The sequence below is a fragment of the Rhinatrema bivittatum genome, chromosome 8 (genome assembly GCF_901001135.1).
Source record: "Rhinatrema bivittatum chromosome 8, aRhiBiv1.1, whole genome shotgun sequence".
Taxonomy (NCBI): domain Eukaryota; kingdom Metazoa; phylum Chordata; class Amphibia; order Gymnophiona; family Rhinatrematidae; genus Rhinatrema; species Rhinatrema bivittatum.
Genome location: NC_042622.1, coordinates 797,346 through 814,191, shown reverse-complemented (window position 1 = coordinate 814,191; position 16,846 = coordinate 797,346). Strand labels below are relative to the sequence as shown.

At 46.8% G+C, this 16,846-nt stretch overlaps 1 protein-coding gene across 4 annotated transcripts in view; it reads right to left on the bottom strand.

The window, feature by feature from the left end:
• The window catches only part of KIF3B (kinesin family member 3B), a 190,136-nt gene that overhangs the window by 29,821 nt on the left and 143,469 nt on the right, over positions 1–16,846 (bottom strand). Inside the window, exon 10 of one of the 4 annotated variants that reach the window (XR_003858455.1) lies at positions 11,403–11,629. The exons of the other annotated variants lie outside the window; for them this stretch is intronic. The gene's annotated coding sequence lies outside the window, so the exon portion shown is untranslated. The remainder of the gene's footprint in view (positions 1–11,402; positions 11,630–16,846) is intronic. 4 annotated transcript variants of the gene reach the window in all.

Here is a 16,846-nt window from a genome sequence, read left to right as displayed (position 1 = left end):
ATCATGAGAGGTCTTGAACGAGTAGATGTGACTCGGTTATTTACACTTTCGAATAATAGAAGGACTAGGGGGCATCCCATGAAGTTAGCAAGTAGCACATTTAAGACTAATCGGAGAAAATTCTTTTTCACTCAACGCACAATAAAGCTCTGGAATTTGTTGCCAGAGGAGGTAGTTAGTGCAGTTAGTGTAGTTGGGTTCAAAAAAGGTTTGGATAAGTTCTTGGAGGAGAAGGGAATAGCCACTGCTATTAATGGCATCAGTAGCATGGGTTCTTCTTAGTGTTTGGGTAATTGCCAGGTTCTTGTGGCTTGGTTTTGGCCTCTGTTGGAAACAGAATCCTGGGCTTGATGGACCCTTAGTCTGACCCAGCATGGCAATTTCTTATGTTCTTAAAACCAAATCAAGGTGGATTTTGTAGAGAGAGAAGGGTTTAAGGTCGTAAGCATCTGGGAACACAAATGGAACAGGATGATAAAAACAGACAGTTCCTGCACTGCCTTCCTCACCAATGCTACATTACTGGAGCCTCTGATGCTTCCAGATGCCCTTTACAGGGGAAGGACAAATGCGGTATGCTTGCACTAAGAAGCAAAATCTGGAGAGAAAATACACTATTATGATTTTACCAACCAATGTCAATAAAACAAAAGTGTATTTGATAGGCTACCCCCCCAAATCATTTTTAATCAATTCGGATCCCTCATGGATTATTTCAGGATCATTAAAGTCAAAGCGTACCCACCATGAGAGCTCTTTTTTCCGGTGTTACTATTTAGATCTTAGGAGTGGAGGAGTAGCCTAGTGGTTAGAGCAGTGGCCTACGAGCCAGGAGACCAGCGTTTAAGCCTTGCTGTTGTCGCTCCTTGTGACCCTAGGCAAGTCACTTTACCCTCCATTGCCTCAGGTACAAACTTAGATTGTAAGCCCCCTGGGGATAGGGAAATACCTCCAGTACCTGAATGTAATCCACTTTGAACTGCTGAAAAAAGTGCAAAAAGCGAAATATAAATCTAAATAAATAGATCTCACAGAAAACTCATGTTTTCTCTGTGCTGCAAGATACTTCATAGGGGGAAGTGCACCCATACAGACAAGGAATGGTGCACCGTAGAGATGAACAAAGCTGTTGCCAAAGGGTACATAGTCACAAAATCTTTTCTGTTTGAAAAAAAAAGTCTGACTGCCTCTGCAGAATACATAAACATGCAGCTGGTTTAAAAGCAGGAGGTGTCAGGGTTTCCACACTGGTGTAGCAACGCTGAAAAGCAAAAATGGTACGTGGAGGATTTCTATGAAAACGAAGGCATGCATTTACACATGGACCAGATTAGCATGAACCCCGCTAAATGTCAAATTGCTAAACTGTTTTTAAATTCTCTGTGGGAAAAATTTGGCCAAAGAACAAATCTGCCCACCACAAGTATCGTGAGAGATCCCGATGAGCTCAATATGTACTAGTTTTCCCTGATTATGTGTCATCGTATGATATTCTAGATAAGGCCGCATGCGAGTCCAAGGAACATCTGGAACACCATGCCCCATCTGGAACGCCATGCCCCCTGACCTTAGACAAGAACCTTGCATTCAGACATTCAGAAAGAAACTTTAGACTTGGCTATTTCTACAAGCCTTCCCTGATCTATGACCTCCCCAACTACAATAACTCGCCATGGTCCTCCAGTCAATGTACTCCAACCCTGACATGGCTTCTGACTCTATATTAGTTAGTTCCGAGTTCTACGACCTGAAACCATTTAGTCATGAATATACAATATTATTACAGTCCCGAGTATATGATCTTATTTTATATTTGATAGTATTCAGTCCTGAGTACATGTTATTATTATATTCCTGAGTATATGACCAGATATTATCTATCTCTGAGTTACCCATGCCTCTGGCTCTTCCTCCTCCTAGTTCGAGTGCCCCTGTTTTATTGTAACTTTTTATCACTTTTCGCCTATTGTTCATGTTGATGTTAATGTTATTGCACCATTGTTTCTTGTAAACCGATAAGATATGATTGGTATCATGAATGTCGGTATAAAAAAGCTCTAAATAAACAAACAAACAAATAAATAAATAAAACAGGTTGCCAGGTAACATCCAAATCTTCATAGCCTGCTTCGTTTAGAGCTGTACCGGCTGCTAGATGGTTTGCAAGAGTGCTGTCTGTACTACAACACAGACTCCTTGATTTTTGTCAGCAGGAAAGGCAAATGGAGCCCAGCCTTGGGGGATTATTTAGGACAGCTGATCAGAAAACTCCCCGCTGATGAGTGCATCATGCAGTTTGTGTCAGCGAGGCCCAAAGACTTCGGCTAGAGGGTGTCGAATGGTGAGACCCATATGAAAGTGAAGGGAATTATTCTAAACTCAGAAAACTGTAAAAAAAGATAAACATTTGCATTTTGAAAGAGCTGGTGCTGGTCTATGACCCTGAGAAATATAACTATATAGCAAAAGGGGATTGTGAGGAAAAAAGCGGCATTGCAGTTAGAGACCCGAGAGCTCAGGAAAACCCAAAGAGTCATTTGCGATAAAAGGGTGTTGCACCCCGGCTTCCGATACCAATCATATCGTATCGGTTTACAATAAACAGCGGTGCAATAATATTAACATGACTTCAGTGCCAGGAAAAATAGTGGAAAGTGTTCTAAACATCAAAATCACAGAACATATAGAAAGACATGGTTTAATGGAACAAAGTCAGCATGGCTTTACCCAGGGCAAGTCTTGTCTCACAAATCTGCTTCACTCTTTTGAAGGAGTTAATAAACATGTGGATAAAGGTGAACCGGTAGATATAGTATACTTGGATTTTCAGAAGGCGTTTGACAAAGTTCCTCATGAGAGGCTTCTAGGAAAAGTAAAAAGTCATGGGATAGGTGGCGATGTCCTTTCGTGGATTACAAACTGGCTAAAAGACAGGAAACAGAGAGTAGGATTAAATGGGCAATTTTCTCAGTGGAAGGGAGTGGGCAGTGCAGTGCCTCAGGGATCTGTATTGGGACCCTTACTTTTCAATATATTTATAAATGATCTGGAAAGAAATACGACAAGTGAGATAATCAAATTTGCAGATGATACAAAATTGTTCAGAGTAATTAAATCACAAGCAGATTGTGATAAATTGCAGGAAGACCTTGTGAGACTGGAAAATTGGGCATCCAAATGGCAGATGAAATTTAATGTGGATAAGTGCAAGGTGATGCATATAGGGAAAAATAACCCATGCTATAATTACACAATGTTGGGTTCCGTATTAGGTGCTACAACCTAAGAAAGAGATCTAGGTGTCATAGTGGATAACACATTGAAATCGTCGGCTCAGTGTGCTGCGGCAGTCAAAAAAGCAAACAGAATGTTGGGAATTATTAGAAAGGGAATGGTGAATAAAACGGAAAATGTCATAATGCCTCTGTATCGCTCCATGGTGACACCGCACCTTGAATACTGTGTACAATTCTGGTCGCCGCATCTCAAAAAATATATAATTGCGATGGAGAAGGTACAGAGAAGGGCTACCAAAATGATAAGGGGAATGGAACAGCTCCCCTATGAGGAAAGACTAAAGAGGTTAGGACTTTTCAGCTTGGAGAAGAGACTGCTGAGGGGGGATATGATAGAGGTGTTTAAAATCATGAGAGGTCTAGAACGGGTAGATGTGAATCGGTTATTTACTCTTTCGGATAGTATAAAGACTAGGGGGCACTCCATGAAGTTAGCATGGGGCACATTTAAAACTAATCGGAGAAAGTTCTTTTTTACTCAACGCACAATTAAACTCTGGAATTTGTTGCCAGAGGATGTGGTTAGTGCAGTTAGTATAGCTGTGTTTAAAAAAGGATTGGATAAGTTCTTGGAGGAGAAGTCCATTACCTGCTATTAAGTTCACTTAGAGAATAGCCACTGCCATTAGCAATGGTTACATGGAATAGACTTAGTTTTTGGGTACTTGCCAGGTTCTTATGGCCTGGATTGGCCACTGTTGGAAACAGGATGCTGGGCTTGATGGACCCTTGGTGTGACCCAGTATGGCAGCTTCTTATGTTCTTATGTTCTTAACATCAACGTGAACAATAGGAGAAGAGAGAAAAAGTGAATAAAAGTTACAATAAAACAGGGGCACTTGACCTGGTAGGAGATGCGCTGGCGAAATCCTTTTTCCTGTATTCGAGCGGGATCTTCTAATTCTGGCAAGAGTTTCTTTGTCAAAAAACTGTTAGAACACGCTGACCGCAGCCCCTGACAATTTCATGTGGTGTTACAGCTGCTGGCAACCTTTGTATGATGAAATGATGTCTAAATATCCTTGTATTACCTTTATGGATTCTTTATATGAAACTTTTAACAATGATCGTCTGTTTCCAATCAATAAAGTAAACATGGTTATTGTAGATGATTTGATAGACTCTGCTTGTAGTAAAAGTGATGAAATGAGACAGTGTTTACCAAGTACGTTCACCACAGAAACTTGAGTATTATATATATCATCCAGAACATTTTCTGTCAAGGCAAAGCGAGTCGTACTATCACGTTAAACACTAAGGGGTAGATTTTATAACATGCACACGGCATACATATGCGCGCACTACCCGGTGCGTGCACATGTACGCCCGATTTTATAACTTGTGCACGCTGGTGCGCGCAAATTATAAAATCAGGGGTCGGCTGGCGCAAGGGGGTGCACACCAAGCTGCGCTGCCGGCACACGCTGCGGCACGTGATCCCCAGCACAGCGGCAAATATGGCCGCTGTGCCGGGAGCCTGACCCCAGCCCTGCCCCTCCCTGGACCGCCCTGCCCCCTCCCCGCCCCTTTTTGCAAGCCCCGGGACTTACACGCGTCCTGGAGCTTTACGCCCATCGCCGGGTCTTTTTAAAATAGGCCCGGCGCGCGTAGGCCTTTGAAAATCTGCACCGAAATATATGGTGCTTTTTAGGAATCCTAGCAATAAACTACAAATAACTATGTTAGCCAGACAGATGTACCCCGGTAAGTCATGATTCTTTCTTGAGGCCTTCGACGATGCCACTAGAAAACCATTCACTTACCTTCTGGTGGATTTAAACGCGCTGATGGCAGAGACATGTAGACTGCAGACGGATATCTTTCCCCCTGCTGGCCTGTCTTGTACCGTGAAAAAGTGCCCGTTCGCCTCGACCGCCACATATACACGCAAACGAGCGCACCGCAGACAGCATGTCTAACTGCTTGAAGAGAAACTTGTCCCTTTTGAAAGCAAAATTGCTTACCTTGTAATAGGTGTTATCCCAGGACAGCAGGATGTAGTCCTCACATATGGGTGACGTCACTGACGGAGCCCTATTGCGGGAAAAACTTCTGTCAAAGTTTCTAGAAACTTTTGACTGGCTGCCTGAGGCTACTGAGCATGCCCAGCATGCCATGACATTTCACTTCAGTCTCTTATATAGCAATAAGCTTTAGCAAAAATAAATAAGGAAAAATATGTGTCCCAACTCCACAGGGTGGCGGGTGGGTTTCGTGAGGACTACATCCTGCTGTCCTGGGATAACACCTATTACAAGGTAAGCAATTTTGCTTTATCCCAGGACAAGCAGGATGCTAGTCCTCACATATGGGTGATTAGCAAGCTAGAGGCTGAGTCATTTTATATTGAGGCAACAGTGGAGTACTGCTGTTGAAATGAGTCAGCCGATGATCACAGCAGGTTGGTTGTAGAAGGAGTTGTGTTTAAGCTGGAAACAAGTTAAGACAGATTGTCCATAGACTGAATCTTGTCGTCCTTGTTTGTCCAAACAGTAATGAGCTGCAAAGGTGTGAAGAGAAGTCCATGTTGCTGCTTTGCATATGTCAATGATTGGCACTGAACGATAGTGTGCTACTGAAGTTGACATTGCTCTTACTGAATGCGCCTTTACTCGCCCTTAGTGAGGAAGGCCTGCTTTTTCATAGCAAAACTGTATGCAATCTGCTAGCCAATTAGAAAGAGTATGTTTACCCACTGCTTTACCAGGTTTGTTTGGATCATAAGAAACAAAGAGTTGATTGGATTTCCTGTGGGCTGCAGTGCAGTTTAAGTAAAAGGATAGAGCACGTTTACAGCCTAAGGTATGTAAAGCTCGTTCTCCTTGGTGAGAATGAGGTCTTGGAAAGAATGTGGGTAAAACTATGGATTGGTTCAAGTGGAATTCCGAAACTACTTTAGGAAGGAATTTTGGATGTGTGCGGAGAATCACTCTATCATGCAGGAATTTTGTGTAGGGTTCGTATGTGACAAGTGCTTGTAACTCACTAACCCTTCTAGCTGAAGTAATAGCTATGAGGAAGATGGTCTTCCATGTGAGGAATTTTAAGTCACAGGAATCTATGGGTTCGAAAGGAGAACTCATGAGTTTTGTTAGTACCAAATTGAGATCCCAATTTGTGACTGGTGGTCGAATTGGTGGTTTAAGAGGAGTTAAACCTCTAATAAACCTGCTGACGAGAGGTTGTGTGGTTATGGGTGCATCTCCAACCTTGTTATGGTAAGCTGAGATTGCACTTAAATGTACTCTTACAGATGACGTCTGGAGACCAGAGTCTGAAAGTAGGTATAAGTAGTCTAAGAGAGAGGCTGTGGGGCAGGTGAAAGGGTCTATCTGCTTTTGTCTGCACCACATAGTAAATCTTTTCCATTTGGAAGAATAGTTCTTTCGTGTGGAAGGTTTTCGTGAAGCTAGAAGCACTTTAGATACATTGGTTGAAAGATTGAGTGGCTGTAAGATCAAGCTTTCAACATCCATGCTGTCAGGGATAGGGATTGAAGATTGGGATGGCGCAACCGACCCTGATTCTGAGTTATGAGAGTGGGAGCTACTCCCAGGCGAATTGGATCCCTGACTGAGAGGTCTAGAAGTGTGGGAAACCATACTTGTCGAGGCCAATATGGGGCTATGAGTATCATGGACCCCTTGTCCTGTTGTAGCTTCACTAGAGTTTTGGTTATTAGCGGTATCGGAGGATACACATATAGAAGACCCGAGTTCCAAGGGCGAGCAAAGGTGTCCTTGGCTGGCTGGTTCTTCTGTCTGTGTAGAGAACAGAAGTTGTCCACTTTGAGATTCAGAGGTGACGCAAAGAGGTCTATCGTCGGTTGTCCCCACCGTTGAAATATTCTGGTCGCTACTGAGGGATCCAGGGACCATTCGTGTGGCTGGAACTGATGACTGAGGCGATCTGCCATTACGTTGTGAATACCTGGGAGATGAGAGGCCCGGAGGAAGATTGAGTAATTCAGGGCCCAGCCCCAAATCTGTGCAGCTTCTTGACAAAGGAGATACGAGCCCGTACCTCCCTGTTTGTTGATGTACCACATGGCTACTGTGTTGTCCGTTTGGATTAGAACAGTTTTGTGTGAAAGGCAGTCTTTGAACGCATAGAGCGCATAACGTATAGCTCGAAGTTCCAGGAAATTGATTTGGAATGTTGCTTCGAGTTTTGTCCAAGTACCCTGGGTTTGGAGATTGTCTATGTGTGCTCCCCAACCTAAGGTGGATGCATCTGTAGTTAAAGTTATCTGAGGGACTGGTTGCTGAAAAGGTAGGCCTTTGCGCAAATTGTCCTTGTTCGCCCACCAAAGTAGAGAGGATCGTAACTGGTGGGTTACTTGAATTGGAGAATAGAGCAGCTGAATGGCTTGAATCCATTGAGATCGTAATGTCCATTGGGTTACTCTCATGGCGAGTCTTGCCATGGGAGTAACATGAACTGTGGAGGCCATGTGGCCTAGTAAGTTTAGAAACTGATGAGCTGTTGCCTGTTTCTTTGAGCGAAGCGAGGTTGCCAACAGGGATAATGTCTCTGCTCGATCCCTGGGCAGAAAGGCTCTTGACAGGATAGTGTCCAAGTCTGCACCTATGAATTGAAGTTGGTGCGACGGTGTTAAGTGGGATTTTTGATAGTTTATGAGAAATCCCGTCGAGTGAAGGAGAGTGATCGTTTGATTGAGAGAAGTTAGAGCTCCTTGTTGAGACTGACTTCTGATGAGCCAGTCGTCGAGATATGGAAATACATGGACACTGTGTTTGTGCAAGTGACCTGCAAGTACTGCGAGACACTTTGTGAATACTCTGGGAGCCGATGTAAGTCTGAATGGGAGGACTTTGTATTGTAGGTGTTGATGCCCTACCATGAATCGTAGGTATTTGCGATGAGGAGGAAATATGGGAATGTGAGCGTAAGCATCTTGAAGATCCAGAGAGCAAAGCCAATCCCCTTTTTGTAGAAGTGGAAGCATGGTGCCTAGAGAAACCATCCTGAACTTTTCTTTCTTTAGAAATTTGTTGAGATTCCTGAGATCTAGGATGGGACGTAGGCCTCCGGTTTTCTTTGGAATGAGGAAGTAACGGGAGTAGAATCCTCCGCCCTGCTGAGACCGGGGCATCGGTTCTATAGTCCTCGCTTTCAGAAGGGTGGATAATTCCGTTTGTAAGTGAAGCAGATAAGCTTCGCTGAGATGGGAATGACGAGGTGGAGAATCCGGAGGAATGGTTGTAAAATTGAGTTGATAACCTCTGTGTATAATTGAGAGGACCCATTGGTCAGATGTTATGGATGTCCAAGTGTTGTAAAATTTGGACAGTCTTCCTCCCACTGGCAGTGTGGTATAGGGATTGGAATAGAGGCTTTGCTCTCTGGACTTGTCCTCAAAATCCAGTTGCCGGTTTGGGGAGGAGGTTGAGGTTTGGTTGTTCTTTAGTGCCTCTGTTGTGGTCGCTGTTGAGACCTTGGAGGCCGTGGCCTGGATGATGGAGGATAATATCTCCTTTGTCGGTAAAATGGCCTTCTGGTTTCTCGTCTAGGCGGTCTGCGAGTAGTATGCGTATCATGCGGGAGAGAGGATAATTGCCTCAGAGTCTCCGTATGCTCGCGTAGTTGGGATACTGCATCCTGCACTTTAGTGCCAAAGAGATTATCACCCAGGCAAGGGAGGTCCACGAGTTTGTCTTGAACCTCTGGTCGTAAGTCAGATGCTTTGAGCCAAGCCCACCTTCGAGCAGTGAGTCCTGAAGCAGCAATTCTTGAGGCTGTTTCGTAGGCATCATAAGCGGCTCTCACCTCGTGCTTGCCGGTATCTAGACCTTTGGTAATGATATTCTGAGCTGCTTCTTGGTACTGGGTAGGTAGGAATGGTATGAACTCTTCTATTTGTTTCCAGAGATTTCTCTGGTGTTGTGTCATGTAGAGATGGTATGCTGAAATCCTCGAAGAGAGCATGGCTCCCTGATAGATTTTTCGGCCCATTTGATCGAGGAATCAATTATCCTTCCCGGGAGGAATCGAGGAATGGGTCCGAGATCGCCTGGAACGCTTCTGTGCAGATTCTATGACCACCGAATGGTGGGGCAGTTGAGGCTTTTGGTAGCCTGGTGCAGCCTGTACGAGGTATGTAGAATCTATCCTTTTGTTCACTGCAGGTCCAGTGCATGGATGTTCCCAGATGCATTGTTGTAACTGCAGCAGAACTTCATGAATAGGGATGGCGAGAGTATGTTTGGAAGGATCAACAAACTGTAGTATTTCTAGAGTCTGTTGTCTGTCATCAGCATCAGTCTGCAGTTTGAATGGTATAGAATCTGCCATTTCTTGGATGAAGGCCGAAAAAGACAAATCCTCTGGTGGGGATTGCTTCTTAGCTTGAGGCGGCGAGGGATCAGACATGAATTCCTCTGATGAGAATTCTGATGAAGTATCTGACCAAGTATCATACGCAGAAGGTTGTTCAATAGGTGTAGGCTTAGGGAGCTTAGATACACCTGAAGGCCCAGGCCGAATAGGATCAGAAGGTAGATCATCTTGCTCCTCTTGCACTGGATTAGAAGGTAAGGAAGCTAACAGGTCTTCATACCTTTTGGTTAGTAAGTCGTGTAACTGCGACTGTGCACCCAAAGTGTCAGAAGAGACAGATGGATGTTTTGGCATCGTGTGTTTCACTTTCATGGATGCCTTGAGTCTTTTCGTCGATGGCCTTTGATAAGGGTGTGAAGTAGGTGCCGTCGTGTAAATCAATTTTGGTTGCAGGGGAGACGCAGTAGCCAACGTCGATGTTTGCAGAAAAGAAAACGTTGACCACTGGTCTAAAACCAAGGGCATTGATGAAATTGCGGCCACTGTAGTCGATGGGACTTGGAGATGTGATGAAGAAATCAAAGGTATCATCTCCATAGATGTCAGTGGCTTTGGCATCGAAGATTCCATCGATGGAATCGATATATTCATCGACATCGACGGTACTGGCAGAGCTTCCGGCATCGATGTATCTGTTGTCATCGGTGGAACAGCGGGCATCGGCACCATGGACGGCATCGGCACGGTGTGCGGCATAGGCACTGTGGATGGCATCAGCATCGTGGCCGGCATCGGCACCGTGGCCGGCATCGATGTTTCCATCAGCATCAGCGATGACGCCGGTAACTGTGTCTGAAAAGCCTCGGTGACCATCCGTTGAATTAGACTTAGTAAGTCTGGCGTCGATGGTAAAACCTGAGCCCTCGATGACGATGGCGATACTGAAGGAAGAGGCTCCGGAATCGAAGATGTGGAAGTCAGCGAGAGATCGGACGGCTTGTGCCGCTTCTTAGTCGGTTCCTCTGGGGGAGGGAGCGACGACGACACCGGGGATCGATGCTGTCGGTGACGGAGCATCACCCGATTCTTCTATTCTTCGTTTTTTAAAGAGGATTTTCTTAGTGACCCCCGTTGGTGATGACTTTGTGGAGGTAGTCGGTGAAGGCAGTGATTTTAGATGAAAAAGCTGAAACATTTTCTCTTGTCTCAGCTTTCTGCCCTTCGGGGTCATTTCTTGCACTTTTCACATGAAGGTATTTCATGTTTTTCTCCCAAACAGACCACTTTTTAAAACCTGAAGGCATGTCTATGATCGACAGCCATCGATGAGATGAGAGAAAGAGAAATCCTGAGAAAAGAAATTTTCCAAAATATTATTTTCTGTCACCGTCCGGTGAAGAATGAGAATTAGTGAGACCCCAATGGGGAATTTTGAGAAAAAATATAACTTTTCCAGTCAGGAATAGTTAGATATTCTCACAGGGCTCCTGTCTCTGCGATGCTGAGTGCAGCGCGGAAAAAAGAAGACTGAAGTGAGACCCCTGTGGCAGGGAATGTCATGGCATGCCAGGCATGCTCAGTAGCCTCTGGCAGCCAGTCAAAAGTTTCTAGAAACTTTGACAGAAGTTTTTCCCGCAATAGGGCTCCGTCAGTGACGTCACCCATATGTGAGGACTAGTATCCTGCTTGTCCTGAGATAAACTTTTAGTTCAGGCCTCGCCGCGGCAAAGAAAAGCCATTCTAAGTGTGGCTTTGGATGATTTAATCGCTGCTATATTGCTCTTAACACGCTGAAAGGCAACATACCCTTGTTGAAATATCAGATATGCGTCCTGAAAAGGAGACAGCCATAAAGAGTCTGGGCGACAAAAAGGACTCCTTAAAAGAAAGAAGAAGCTGGTGAGGCAGTCGAGCGGGTTTATCAGGTCCTTGTTGAGTTTTGCCTTGTCTCTTATTACAGGTTTTCTTGGTAATGCAGTACATTGAAAAAATGTACTTGGTCCTGAGTCAACAACTCGAACGTTTGAGAACCCCTGCAGAGAATATCAGAATCAAGGTCATGCACAGGCTAGACGAAATGAAAGACATTCTTCACAGTTCCAGCATAACCGAATATGAAAAGGCCAAACGTTATACTGCCATGCTACAGCATTACCTTTCGTTTAACAGGCAAGGAGAAACAGAAAAAGAAATTAAGCTTGTATCTACTGGACCAAAATGATATGGTTACCGTGCCGCTAGAAGACATCAGACCCTCGGACCCTGTTCTTCAAGAAGTGCTTAATGGTGTTGGATCGTGCTATAGAAAAAATGCAAAAGTGTTGCTTCATAAACTGGTGCGGCACAAGGACATGGCATTCTGGCGGGATAATGGGACTTTTATGTACAAGGGAATACCCGTTTACATTTCTAACATGCTTGATCTGGTTTGTGGGGCTTCGCAAATGCAAACTCTGTTGCAACGGAAAATACCCAAAGGCTGGGAAGAGTTCATGTGAAGCCTGGCTGAACTCAACATGCCAGCGACAGTGGTGGGTAATGCAAGCAACAGAGACCTACTGTCGTGTTTGAAAGAGAGCCTCTCAGCGACCGCAGGCTCTGCCACTGTGATATTCTCCAAACCAGTAAAAGTCAAACACTTATAAAAAAAAAAAAAAAAAAGTAAATTGATTTACAGACACCAGTGTCTGAATGTATAATACTTTGTTAATAAAATAAATACCTTAAAAAAAAAAAGACTAGAGCCTCTGATTCATTTACAAGTGTATTTTATTGACACAATCATTATAGGAAACACATTTGAAGATTCTGAAACACGCCTCGAGCAGGTCTATACATACATCTTTTTCTTCGTTTACTGTTTTTTGTTTTTTTTTTTTACAAAAGCTAGCACCATTTCAATATTTTTCATTAGGTCCTCGGAATATCATTTTAATATGTTTTCAAAAGGTAAGCCTTTACAGCAGTGATGTAAGAAAAATACATTGTGGTAACCGCAGGTTATGGAGAGAAGGTGTTGCGGCTGCCTGTTGTGGTATGAAACAGGGTCGCAGCATTTATTTAGAAAGTTCATTATGTTATTCAGAAACCACACACTGTCCGGAGGTTGACCGTAAGAATCAAAAAACTCCCAGACCCCACCCTCCGTCGCGTAGATACTTAACCAGTGTTCACCGGGAAGGTTGTGGAGGTGAGTATTCACCACTAATCCAGCAGGCCTTCGTGAGAGTTGTACATCGGGTAACAAGTTGCAGAGCAGGATGTCTAAAAAAGATTCCATGATGTACTGGTCCCTCTTCAACACATGTTAGATCTGCATGGTGTTCATGTTTACAGGTAGTCAAACAATACATTCCTTCTGTGATTGATTTCTATCAAGTTGTCAAATACACTGTATACGATCATATCCTTAGTGCGGGGCAGTCCTCTGGCAAAATGGATTTCAACCCTCAGATTACCTGTTTTAATCAGGGAGTTGTTGTGCTCCGCGGCCGTGGCGCCCCACGACCGCGTTTCCCTACCTGACTCTCAGCGCCATGAAAGCCCCGGGGGAGGGCTCCGGCTCGGGCCCGTGCTGCCCGCTGCAGGGGAAGCCGTCCTGCAGCGTCTCTCCTCCACCGGGGAGATTCAAGATGGCCGCCGCCATGGGATCCAAGATGGCCGCCGTCAACTCATTTGCATTTAAAGGGACCTGGTCCCTTTAACTAGACTCACCTGCTTCCAATGATCCAGAGCAGAGGAAGTATATAGGGAGGCTTCCTCTGCTCATTCCTTGACTTGGCAACATCTCCTGTGAGCTTTGTCCAGTCTGCTTGCTTCGGTGAGTTCTTCGAGCTTGGCTTCTGCTTTGTCTTCCTGGTTCCTGACTTCGGATTGGCTTACGGTGATTCTCTGGTTCCTGACTTCGGATTGGCAAGCGGTGATTCTCTGGTGCACGACTTTGGACTGGTGAGCGACGACCCTCTGGCACTCGACCTAGGACTCCCTCAATACTCTGTCTCCAAGGGCCCACCTAAGTCCCAGCAGCCCGGGTCCCTATGGGCTCCTCCCGGGGGGACCGTGGGCTTCCAGGGCGAAGCTCCAGTTGGCCTTTGCACCGTTGCTCTGACCTCCATAGGTCCACCTAAGTCCCAGCGGTCGGGTCCCTACGGGCTCCTCCCGGGGGGACCGCAGACCACCAGTGGTGAAGACACAGCGCCTCATCTCATCTCATCTCTTCATCGCCTCTGTATTCGCCTCAGCCTCCAGTGCCAAGGGTCAGCTGGTCCCGGCTCCTGTTCTGCCTCGCCACCCGACAAGAGAGCCTACGGATCCTCCGAAAGGTATACCACCCTCTTGTCGGCCAAGGGTCCACAAGCCTGAGCATAACAGATTGCCAAGTCCATGGACCCGGCGGAGTCTTCCGCCCGCCAGGCCATTCCGGGAATGGCCCAGCGCCTAAAGGATCAGCAACAGACCCTCGATGCCTTAGTTTCGGCTGTGCAGAGCCTCACCCAACGCCTTGAGGCATTAGGGCCCATGAATCCTACGCTACCCTCTCCGCCTGGGGCTCAAGGAGGCCGCCCTACTCAGCCGCATGCTGTCCCAGACCCCAGGCCCGACCTGGGGCAAGGAGTCCCCACGCAACTCCAGGCACCCTCTCGATACGCCGGAGAAGCAAAGTTGTGCCGGGGATTCCTCAGCCAGTGCCAGATCCGGTTTTCTTTGCTGCCTGCGCAGTTTCCCAGCGACCGAGTCAAGACGAATTATATTATGTCTCTACTCGACGGGAAGCCCCTGATCTGGGCCTCTCATCTGTGGGAGAGAAGAGACCCTGTCTTCGAAGACTTGACTCTGTTTCTGTCCACCTTCCAACAGATATTTGATGAGCCGATCCGTAAGCCCACAGCCGTTTCGGAATTACTTCGGTTGCGACAGGGAACTCGGACTGTGGCCGAATACGCAACCGAATTCCGCACCCTAGCCGCAGAGTTAAATTGGAGGGAAGATTGCCTCCATGGGATCTTCTTAGAGGGGCTATCCTCACGCCTGCAGAATGAACTGGCTGCGAAAGAACTGCCAGACGACCTCGATGGTGTAATAGAACTAGCCAACCGCGTGGACCGTCGTATGCGGGTACGCCTTCCTGAGGTAAAGGCAGGCGAGGAAGTTCCCGACCCCTCCTAGGAGCGCCTCAAACCGTTCCTCAAGCCCCCGCCGAGGAACCCATGGAATTGGGTCGCGGGAGAGTCTCTTCACAGGAGCGGCAACGCCGAAAGAGAGAAGGACTTTGCTTTTACTGCAGCAGGGCAGGCCATCGAATAGCTGCCTGTCCAGCACGTCCGGAAAAACTCTCGGGCCTAGGACCTGAAGGAGGTCTCGTCCTGGGCCGTACTGCACCCGCACCTCCTCTGACGTTTGCCGGTGGCGTTATCCTCAACAGACGGGGAGTTCCACACGCTAGCTCTAGTGGACTCCGGCGCCGGTGGCAATTTTATAATGAAGGGCCTGGTGGAATACCTTAAGATTCCACAAGTGCGCCTCTCTGCCCCCATGGTCATTTCCTCGATTCAAGGGAAGCCACTTCCAGAACGGGTGACACAAGCCACGATACCCGTCCAGCTGCGAGCTGGGGTCCTGCATCAAGAACAGATGTCGTTCTATGTCCTGGAGTACTCCATCCATCCTATCGTCTTGGGCCTTCCTTGGCTCCAGAGCATGAACCCCAGTTCAATTGGAAGACTTTGCAGCTGGCTCGTTGGGGACCAAACTTGCCACGGCAATTGCCTACGCTCTGTGATTCAGCTTCCTGCTCCATAGCGTCCACCACTCTTCCTGGCCTACCAGTTCCTTATGCCGCGTACGCGGATGTTTTCTCGAAGCAACGGGCAGAGATTCTTCCACCCCATCGAGCGTTCGATTGTGCCATCCAACTCCTCCCTGGCACGGAACCCCCTCGGGGCCGCACTTATGCCCTCTCTCCCACAGAGACGCAGGCCATGAGTGAATATATCAAGGAGAATTTGGAGAAGGGCTTCATTCGGAAGTCTAAATCCCCGGCCGGGGCGGGCTTCTTCTTTGTCGCGAAAGAAGGACGGGAGCCTTCGCCCCTGTATCGACTACTGGGGTTTAAATGCCATTACGGTCAAAGATCGTACCCCTTGCCCCTCATCTCGGAGCTTCTTTGACCGGCTACAGGGTGCAAGGATCTTTTCCAAATTAGACCTCCGAGGGGGCCTACAACCTCATCTGAATTAAGGAAGGAGAGGAGTGGGAAGACGGCCTTCAATACCCGAGACGGCCACTACGAGTATTTAGTGATGCCGTTCGGACTCTGCAACGCTCCCGCCCGGTGTTCCAGAACACCATGAATGAGATATTCCAGGATCTCCTGTACAAGTGCGTAGTGGTGTATCTGGATGACATTTTAGTATTCTCGAATTCTCTGTCTGCACACCGGCAACACGTCATCCAGGTCTTGCAATGTCTCCGGGAACACCAGTTATACGCAAAACTAGAAAAGTGCCTCTTTGAGAAGGAGTCCCTTCCCTTCCTGGGATACATCATCTCCAACGAAGGCTTCCGTATGGACCCTCAGAAGCTGCAAGCCATTCGAGAATGGCCCCAGCCGTCTGGACTGAAGGCACTCCAAAGGTTCTTGGGGTTTGCCAATTATTATCGATCGTTCATTCCTCACTACGCGTCTGTAGTGGCACCGATGACTGCTCTAACCCGAAAAGGCGCGGACCCTAAGAAATGGCCTCCGGAAGCGGAGACTGCCTTTCATCGACTCAAGGAATTGTTCCTGCAACAACCATGCCTTTGGCACCCAGATCCTCAGCGCCCATTCATCATCGAAGTAGACGCCTCCTCGGAAGGTATAGGCGCCGTCTTGAGCCAAGTGTCAGAGGCTCACAAACTTCGTCCGTGTGCCTTCCTTTCGCGCCAGTTCTCCCCAGCAGAGAGAAACTACGCCATAGGCAATAAGGAGTTGTTGGCAATCAAAGTCGCTCTCGAGGAATGGCGCCCTTGGCTGGAGGGGGCACAGCATCAGTTCACTGTCTATACAGATCATAAGAACCTCGAATACCTGCACCGAGCACAACGGCTCAACCCACGGCAAGCACGCTGGGCCCTGTTTTTCACCCGGTTTAATTTTGTGCTCCGCTACAGACCTGCGGAGAAGAACATCAAGGCTGATGCTCTATCCCGGGTATTTGAATCTACTGAAGTTTCAGAGGAACCGCGATACATCATCGAGCCGTCCCGCT